Here is a 10,582-nt window from a genome sequence, read left to right on the forward strand (position 1 = left end):
GCTCCTTTAACTGAAGCGCCCTCACGGCGTTTTTCTAACACGTGCCTACACGCCTGTTATCTGGCCCCTTATCTCTCGGCCTCGAACACTGTTGGCGCTATTCACCATAACAAAACCCACAACGCTTCTTTGGAACAAAAAGCCATCTCTTATCGGATTTGATGCGGCGGACGGTGGACAACGACGAGGGTCACATCCCCAAGAACACACGCGGTCCTCAGGATGACCTCAAAGTGTCATCACGTCCTCGTCCGTGATCGGATGAACGGAGGAGGTCCACAGGCTGTCATCATAGGAGATTCCAGTGATTGTCATTTGCATACACCATGTGGTCGTCAACCGGCGGACAAGCACAGGGAAAGGAAATTATTTTAATACTGCACTGTGTATTTTAACACCTGCTAACAGTAATCAAGTTACCGGTTGATCTCTCATTGACAAATGGAACAAAAGGAGTGCCCTTCCACAAATTCAAAACAATTACAAACCAAAATATAACATAAGAGAGATATAACGGTGCAAATACAGATTGTCGGATTTTAAACGAATCCTTCCATGCACTAAGTTTGACGTGCACTAAAATATAGTTTGCAAGACTGCGTTCTTGTTGCAGGAGTATCCGCGAAGGGTCCTTGGCGGGACGTTCCACGGAGCATTTTATTTCTGAGGAGACAAGAAATCATAGTGTTTCATTGACCAAGCTTCACTTAATATGCATGCCTCAAACCAAAGCAGTAAGAAACACGGACATTACCTTTACCACGGACAGCGATTTAATGCTCCAAGGGATATCTCACTGCATTGTTGGTTATGTCTGAAATCAAGCCAAACTTCGGTACCTCACCCTTCATTTTGACGGAGATGCGAAGAGGAATTTGCCGAAGGTCGAAAGACAATCAATAACTTGTATCTGTTCTGTCTTGGAAAGGAAATGCTGCTGCAGCATACGCCTTTCTAAGTGGGCTTGCTGGTCTTAACGGCATAGGGGCCTTTTATATATCTCTGTTTTTGCTTTTTAAACTGTGACACTCATTGTTCGTGAGGAGAAATACGTTGAACGAATAAAGATGAGAAACCACGAATGCAAAACTGGTGACCGAGGTTGAAAAAAAAAATAGATATATAAACACATACGCTGATTGGGTGGTGTAAATGTGCCCTACTTCTCAAAATAAAGAATTGACTAAGGTACCCGGTTGTGCTCCTGAAGCCATACCAGCAGTGTCCTTGGGGGATTTCCCGGGTAAGTTCTGATGACGACACGCAGAGTCTCATTCTAACACTTTTCTGAGAAACTGAGCACCATTCGGGGACGTCCCAGGGATGCCATTCCTATCCCTCAGTGACATCCCTGGGATAGCCTGGGAGGCCAGTGTGTCCTTGGGGACACGCCTGGAGCACCCGCTCCTCAGGTCTACCGACGGCGCTCTAGCGTCAGGACACGAACATCTGCCCGCTGGGACATTCCATTATCGGTACGGTACCCGATCTTCGGTATTTACCGAAAAGAACCGATAGACGAACGCCGGTAATTGTTTTACAAGCTAGGTGGAAATAATTATTCACCGATTGTCGTCGAAATGTCGTCCTCAAATGTCTTGACTTCATTTCCAGTCCCGTCGCTGTGAATTGGTTGGCTGCGGACTGTGCACATGACGTCGTTCTTGAAAGAACGTATATTTCGTCTTTAGCTTCTCACGGGGTCTTAATGTTGCCAGGATAGTCAGGATCCAGACCAGTTAAATATAGATCTGCATAAAGAGAATTGGTCTGCTCGGTCAGGAAGTGCACCAGCTAGAGCCTAGAGACCATTGAATGTACCAATGCGAACCATTCCCCTATTACACAAACACTGAAAACTGGGACACAGACAAAGTGAAAGATTTGCCTTCCACAAGAAAGCTCCGACGCTAATTTCTTACAGTGAAAAGAGCGGTGTGCGATGTCACCCGAATCGGTAACATGTACCCCACAAACTTATGAACCCCTGATGTTAACAGTTGTCATCGCAATGGGAACGAAAAAAAAAAAACACACAAAAAACACCAGGATATCAAGTGTTGGTTCACTGTGTACATGGAAAACTCCCGTCACGTACCTCGCCGGTTTCCACCAGGTGTCTTCACGTTTCCAAATTTTACCTCCGAAAGACGCCGACACCTTGTGAGCCAAATAGCCACTGATTTCTTTCACCGCATCTCTGAAAAATTAAGCACCGAGAACCGTGAGCCCTGGTTATAGCCGGGTCAGGACTCATGTAGAGGAACACCACCTCCTTTACATTTGGTGAGGCTCCTCGCTCAGTATTCAGCGACCCGGCATATTACGTCTGGGTGACCAAATGTAAAAGAGGCGGTGTCCCTTTACATGAGTCCTGAACCGGGATAATAGAATGTCCCAACAGGCAGATGATCGTGGCCTTACGCTAGGACGGCGCCTGTAGAACTGAGGAGCGAGTGCTAAAGCCACGATCATCTGCCCGCTGGGACATTTTATTAGCGCCGGTCAGGATTCATGTAGAGGGACACGACCACCTACACACACCTACATACACATACACACCACCTACATTTGGTGACGCTCCTCGCCCAGCATTCAATGACCTGGCATATTACGTCCGGGCAGATGATCGTGTCGTGAGGCCACGAGCATCTGCCCGCTGTAGCATTCCATTATCGCCGGTCAAGACTCATGCAGAGGGACTAGGCCTCTTCTACAGATTAGACGAACTATGTTAGTCATAGTGAAGGCCTTCTTTTATTGGTTTGCCAACTTCTCACAGTGTTCTTAAAAGTGCGGATTCGCTCTGATTTCTGGCAACACACAGATCTCCCTCAGGAGCGCCTCAGGGTCTACTCCAGGCAAGATTCCACGGCCATTCCACACTAGGGAAAAAAGAGGTGGTACAACCACTTAACAAAATCCGGAGTGCCCGGGTGTCGGGGAGAGTGTAGTTGGGCCCAGCGTCGCCACGAGTGTCACCTGCGAAACTTCTCAAACGCCATCAGATCCAATACTATCTTTCTGGTCCACGCGATACGCCCTTGATTGGGCTACACGCATTTTCATTAATCATTGATTCCAATTATGATTGACACAAATGGCCATTGAAAAGGCTCGCACGCTACCATGGTTGTAACGCGTAAACTTTCCAGAAAGCGTGGGATCCAATGCACTCTGAAAAGTTAACAAGTTACACACTTGGTGGCGCCACGCATATGTAATGTTCAGTGGCTGTTGGTTTCAATGACCATCTAAACCAATCGTCATTGAAAATGTACGCAGCGCTACTGTTCGTGCTTAACTTCAATTTAAAAAAAAAGCACAGGATCCAGGGCATCATAGAAAGTTACCATGTCACACGTTCGAGGCGCTACGTATACGTTCAATTGCCGCTCGTTTGAAGGACCATCGGAACCAATGGCAATGGACAATGTACGTAGAGATACTATGCGTGTAACGCGTACAAAAGCATGAGTAAAAAAGCGTCAAAAGGCATGAGGTCTAATGCACCCTGAAAAGCAAACACACCCTTGGTCACGCTACCCATACGTTCAGTGGCAGTTAGTTTCAATTACCATTACAAATGTACGTAGCGCTACTATGCGTGTAATACGTAAACTTTGGGATCCAAGAAGCGTGGGATCGAATTCACACTGAAAAATTCACGTGTTACACTCTTGGTGGTGCGCCACATATGTTTAATTCTGAAAGCGATAAAACCCCAGTGCAGGGGATACGGACAGACGAAACACAGACAAAGCACTGTGTCGCTTTTAGAATGTACCACCAAACAGCCCGGTTCTTATCGCTTTTTATGTTTAATGGCCGTTCATTTCAATCACCTTTGAAACCAATGACCATTGAAAATGTATGTAGGGCTACTATGCTTGTAACACATGTCAACACATGTTCTTTTTCATGACTTACATCATTTTTATAGCTTCGCTATAAGAAGTAACAAGATGGCGTATATGCAGGCCAGCTGGTGGATGTAATCCATAATGTAAAAGCCTGAGTCTGCCCACACAGAGGGTCGACAGGAACACACGACTCAAACCAGCAAAATTTAGTCATCACCAGAATACCATGTACATATAGTGTCGCAGCATTTGAAAAAGAGGAAAAGCAAGGTAACAAGAAGGTCACATGCTCGGCAGAATGTCAAGCGAATGCAAGGGTTACAAGAGGCGTTGTTAAGCCGGATTAATAGCCGCAGAAGCAACACTGACACAGTTTCTCGCATTGCGGATCGCCAAAACTCCTCTCAGAAGTCCCCTTCGTGTATCTGGTTCCCACGCTATCACTGAGGTCTCAGCCCAGAGAGGTTGGCAATTATTGCATAAAGGGCTAGAAACATTTGAATCAGGATTTTTTTCTATGCTTACGGAACCTCTGATTTATGGACTGTGACGTTTGACTGATGTAGACAAACCCACAGGCCAAGGGGATACAATAAACTACATTCTTAGCACAAGGAACAAAATTTAATGACGCGTGATTAACCCCACACTCTGAATCATACTTTCAAAATGGGGTGAGACGATCAAGACGAAAACGACTTATGAAGAGAAGGCATACATTATAAGTTTGAGAAATAGATTTAACATTTTGAGACACTTCGTGAAAATGTGGCATCACAACACGCGAAACAATTTTCGTCCAACTAAATTACGGTTATACTCTTGCATCTGTGAGTCTTTGTACCTGACTGGTTAGAGCATTAAATACAAGGTGCTAACATGATTTCAGAGGAGCGCCTTTTAGTAAGGAGCATACCACACCACTCTTCACTGGCTTCGAATGACAACCGTTAACAGGGAGAATAGGCTTCGCGTTGGGCTCCCCTACATGCACGACATGACATCCAAGGATCTTCAATTTTCCGCAGCAGGGAATTATTCAGTGAAAGTTAACTCAGGGCCAGACTGGCGGACTAACCGCTGCTAGACGCGGTTTCCACGTGCGATTATGCGACCAGCCGGACACTCAGCGGCAAATACCCTGTAACTACTGAAAGACTAATTACCCAAAACTCATAAATTAACAATTCAATTTGACGCATTCGGGGAAATGCGAGATAGCAGAATTAGAGACGGGCACCATTATTTAAATTCATTATTGTCATTTAAATATCCTGCGACGAGCATATTCTTTGACATATAAATCGTCAGATTTTGAGATGCATATCAGCCAAAGGCTGAAACCACGCACTTCCCGAGCGCCAAACAAGAAGAGAAAAGGGCGTTCGCGTCGAAGGGCCGCCTGCTTTGTAACGATCGAGCTGATTGGTAACCTGCTGTTTATACCGCTTTCCCACGAGATGAGCTCAAGTGGTGTCGTTTCTGTGACCGAGAAGTGCGTAGTTCTCGTCTTCGCCTAATATTGCACATCAAAATTTGGCGATCTCTGTGTCTCAGAGCACGCGATTCTTTCACGATTTTTAAGAACGCTCTAGGTACATTTTCAATGGTAATTTGTTTCAATGGTCATTGAAACCAAGGGCCACTGAAGATACGCGTAGCAGCACGAAGCGTGTAACACGTTAGCTGTTAAGGGTGAATTGGATAATCTGCTTTTTGAAAAGTTTACGCTATGCACGCACAGCAGCGCTGCCTGCATTTTCAATTACCATTGGTTTCAATGGTGATTGAAAGCTACGGACATTGAACAGATACGTAGCGCCACCAAGTGTGTCACTCTCTGTGTGTGTTATTTACTTTCACTGTGCAAAAGCGAACGGATTGAAATACTGATTGCGTTCAACACCGGATTGCCTCGGATTTTCGGGAAAGCATCTAATTTGAAAGGTTTATAGTACGTTTTTTATAATACATCTGCCTTGTTCCCAACAAGAAAAATCAAGCTATTGTGCCGTCTTTTTTAGCCGGCCACTGAAGAAGATGTCAAACACGGGATACCCGTTTCTACAATTAACTAATGTGCGTCTCAATCCAAATTGTTTCCCTGGTAACGACTGCTGAACACGTGATTGTGATTGGAATGGCGTCACTCCCCATTATACGCTCACAGACAAACGCCACCTGTTGACAAAGTCTGATCGCTTGAGCGATGTGACCTAAGAAATAAGAGTCCACCAATGACAACATTGCTTTCATAAGCCGTAGCTATGGAAGCGAAGGAAGTTACTGGTAACCGCAGAAAGCCTGGGTTTCAAAATCGCCTGCGGCCATTGGCTGACATCTTGGCTTGCCGCTGTGATTGGGGGACTTCATATGTTTACGTGCCGGAAGAGTGAGAGCAGTCATTATAAGTCATCTCAGTGGCGTTGGTACAGGATACGTTGGCTGGATTGACAACGTAGTTTTTGTCCAATGTACATACCTGAACGACTACGGGGCGGGAACCTCGCAGGGCTGCAAGAAAGAGGAACGAAAACGCACACAAATGTTTACAATGCTAAGTGAAGTTATTCCGAATAATATTAGGAAAGCGTTACACTCATATCCCATATCATTCATGATAAATCGGAACAGCTGTAGGTGAGCCCGCCGTAGATTTTTTTTCTTTTTTTTTTCTCTCCGGGGATGTCACCATAAAATTCTCTGGGTTTGTACTATCTACCCTTTCGATTTTATCATGTCCACTGAGAATACTAGGTACAAGGAGAAAGTGCTCTACGCTTCAGCTTGCGTCACAAAATTGATAAACGTCAATATATGGTCACCAATGTTGGCAATTACGTCTCATAGCGTGTACCATAAGCGCCACCGTCCATAAGTCGACTTCACCTCACCACACTCTAGTGTTAAGTAAAGCTTCCTTTACACTGTTTATAATGTTGTGTCACTAAAGTCTACAACTTCTCTGAGCCTATGGTCAACACTCTATTCTGCGCACTGTTTGTTCCAGTAAATGTATCCCAACTTTAAGAGTTATGTTAAGTAACAGCTGGAAATATGTGCAGTTTCTAAAAAGTACAGAATATTCACAATGTGAATATAGAAAAGATAATAATAATAATTGGGGCTTTACGTCGCGAGACAACTGAGATCATGAGCGACGCCACAGCGGTCGGTCTGTGGATTGCTTTTGCCCACCTGAGAGTTCTTTAACGTGCGATGAAAGCTCATCACACGGCACCCCGTATTTAACGTCCCTCGCGGAAGACGGCGTGTCTAAGAAACTTGTACCGCAGCCACCAAGTTGCTGGCGTCCTCGGCCGGTTTCGAACCCGCGATCTTGGGATCAGAAGGCAAACACGCTACCGACTGAGCCACCGAGGCTGAATATAAAAAAGAGGAGAGGCACACAAAGCAGGATGCGTGCACCATGTTGACTAACTCTCAATGCAGTTCGTCCCTACTAATCTAGTCTACCATACAAAAAACACAGAGGGGACCCTTCTCTCATGGTATGTTATGCTGGGTGAAAAGGCTCACAAGTCTGGAGCAGAACATCATCGAATGAGCCACGAAATACACCACGAACAACACTACCATAACCTTTGTAGACAAGAGAGAAATGTTGTTCTGCAAAACAATGGGCACGTGACGAGTCACATACCTACGAGGACTACAAGCAGGAATGAGGAGATCAAGGCATTCATGCTGGCTTCTTCTGCAAAGAGAGACACTGATAAAAAAAAAAAAATCAAAATATTTTTATTTGGGGTTCTAGCTCCAAATAAAAAAAATATATCATCAATATAATATAATATAATAATATATATATATATATATATATATATATAAATAGCTGGAGCTCTTTGGCTGCACGGTATAGCATATGTTTGTAACTCAAACGTCGCCATGCATGTACTGGACAGCTGTTTCGGCCTTGTTGGGCCTCATCAACAGTACGCAGGCAGGCAACGTTTGAGTGGATGGCGTCAGAAGGTCACGTAACACGTGATTCCTCCCGTCACGGTGAGATAACTCACTCACTGAAAGCCAAGTGCAAAGCCAGTGAAGTATACAAGGGAAAAGATAGCCGGAGCTCTTTGGCTGCACGATTCCGGCTATTTTTTAATAAAAAAAATATATATATTTGTATATATATATATACAAATATAAAAAAAAATATATGTCATCGGGTTAGCAGAAAGACCGACAAACCGGCCTTTCAAATCCTCAGAGAAAGATTACAACGAACTCTTTGCTTCAGCTTTACCCCAAGTTGAGTTTCAGTCGAAAAACACCAGAAAAGATAGGCTGCGTAAATTGTCCTTCTTTCGGTTTTAACCGGAGAACACCGCATACGGAGGGACATTCCAGGAACGATGACAGAAATAAATCTCTGCGCACGCCCAGCAAGTTGTTGATCCAGATCGGAAAACCACACAGAAATACGATGGCTGTGAAAAATGTCCGTTCACTTTTTTGTTAGCCTTTGAACGCCACCGCAGCGAACAACGCCATGTTGATTACATTTTGATATTTTGATGATTATATTCCCCGATAACTGTCGGGTAAACCATGTACACGCCAGGAAAAACACCGTAGTCTCCGATTACGTGAAAATGAATAAACACCGAAACATATGCTGAATCCGCCCAAAAATAAAAACCGAAAATAGGGATCCTAATCGTACTGCATATAAAACATATAGTAGTGGATGGCGTTCTATTTTAGATGGATCTACATGGCTACGCGTAGGCATGTTGTTCAGAAGACGGACGATTCGTCCTGAATCGACGTTATGAGGAACTACTTCAAATTTTGCAACACAGCGTCCAATGATACCCGAGATGAAAAGAGCCCGAAAGAACACCCGGTGCCCAAATTCCAGTCACTTCCTTAAAGGCGTTCAGTTCCGTTTGTCCAATCCAGCTAACTTAGACGCAACGAGGACATACAGCCACGCACACGCAGGAAAATTCTGTCTTTCGAGTGTGTGGCTGCAAGATCGGCAATTTTTCTCCGGCTTCTTTTGCCTCTGTCCTGTTTACTGTTGGTTATTTCGACTCTACTAACATCTCTTCTTTAAGCTATATGGACAGTATAAGCATCCTGACAAGGTAAAAAAAAAATGCAGCACCCGGCTTTTGGATTGGTGTTCCAGCAATAGGCCAGCAATCCAGCAATAGGTAATTGGTGTTCCAGCAATTTCAGATACTGCCCTTGTGCTCCGCACGGGGGCCCTCCGTCGCCCAAGTCACGCGCATCGCGCAATCCGCCGTGAGAAATGGTTTGCATTCGTGCTTGCCTGCCTGTTGCTCGAAGGAAGGAGGGAAAATCGAAACCGTTTGCGCGCTTCTTGTTCTGTCTGACTCATGAAAACTAAATCCCAAGGTGCAGCGGGGCATTCGCAACACGGCGCTCTCTGGCGGGCCATCCATGCAATTTCTGAAATCGTCTATTCACGTACGTGCTGTCTTACAGCAACCCCTGCTTAGATAACAAACAATCTATCCGGTATTTCAATACCATGCCTGTAATGAGCCGAGTGCCCAGTAGAACAACAGTGTTCTTCAACATACGGACATTTCGCAACCTGAATATCTTACCTGTACCATATGCGACCAGCATTACAATGGGTGGCCGACTGAACGCACGGATATGACGCGATGTGTCAGCGACATGCATACGTGTGACACGCGGAGATGCGCCTGCGAAACGAGAAAGGCTGATACAGGCAGCCCACTGAGATAATTAAAAAGGAAAGAAGTCCAGTTACTGTGTATCAGTTCGAGACATATGACCGGAAGGGCTCCGTGCTTGCAGTAAAATGTTGCAACCACGTTATCACCTCCCTGAGGTAACCTAGTTCGGGGGAAGGGCTCCAGGGACATCTAGTCCCGTTCTCTTCATAGCTATACTCAAACTCAAAGAAACGCATACATTGTCACGTCAGGTTCATGCTGCCTGGCTTGCGTGTGAGCATCATGTTGTAGGAATATATATATATATAGAGCGGTAACTTACCTGCTAACCTTAACTCTCCAAGAAGACTGTGACTGGCAGTACACGTTCATCCCTGGAACCTTTTATATCAGTCGACGATACAACAATTCTCGAAGAATTTCGCGGATGTCGAGGATCGTAAAAGCAACGGAAAGTTTTTATGTCCACAGACGACAAGTAGTGCATACGCACTAAAACGCTACAATTCAAAGAAATGCTTTCCAGGGATACCAATATATTTGTGGAACTGCAGATCGTTATACCCATTCGTACTGCTCCTTCTCTATGCTAATCTGTGAGCTATTTCTTTACCCTTTGTGAGAATGAACGCCTCTTCATAGCCGCACGCTTTTCAAAGCGTGCGTCAATGGCAATATGTACCTTTCCAAAAAATTGGGTTGAAAGGTGGCCGTCTCTCCGTCCCTATGGGCATAAAAGTCGTACGTGAAAGGAGGTGTTTTCTTAGAGACAGGTATCAAGCAATGGTGTGTCGCAAGTATGAAGCAAGAAGGTCGTCCACAAATTGTCGTTGGGCAGACAGGGCGATGTACATTTTATTCCTGTGAATGAATGCAAGTTCTACTACTATTCTGCGAGTAATGCCCACTGCTGACATGCCCATATGTCGGCAGTGCCTGCATTCTGGTTTGACAACTTGCCAGAAACGCCAGCCATGATAGAGACTCATGTAGCTGTATCAGCATTGCCATGACCAT

General features: G+C 45.0%; 1 long non-coding RNA gene across 1 annotated transcript; it reads right to left on the reverse strand.

Annotated features, from left to right (window-relative positions):
- Window positions 1-554: 554 nt before the first annotated feature.
- Window positions 555-9,914, reverse strand: LOC135377076 (uncharacterized). Its single transcript, XR_010418008.1, has 5 exons — window positions 9,888-9,914; window positions 7,528-7,596; window positions 6,346-6,377; window positions 2,099-2,200; window positions 555-1,751 (listed from the first exon to the last, which is right to left on the reverse strand). It is a non-coding gene; the product is annotated as an uncharacterized LOC135377076 (long non-coding RNA).
- Window positions 9,915-10,582: the final 668 nt, after the last annotated feature.

Source organism: Ornithodoros turicata, chromosome 1 (assembly GCF_037126465.1).
Source record: "Ornithodoros turicata isolate Travis chromosome 1, ASM3712646v1, whole genome shotgun sequence".
Classification (NCBI taxonomy): Eukaryota; Metazoa; Arthropoda; class Arachnida; order Ixodida; family Argasidae; genus Ornithodoros; species Ornithodoros turicata.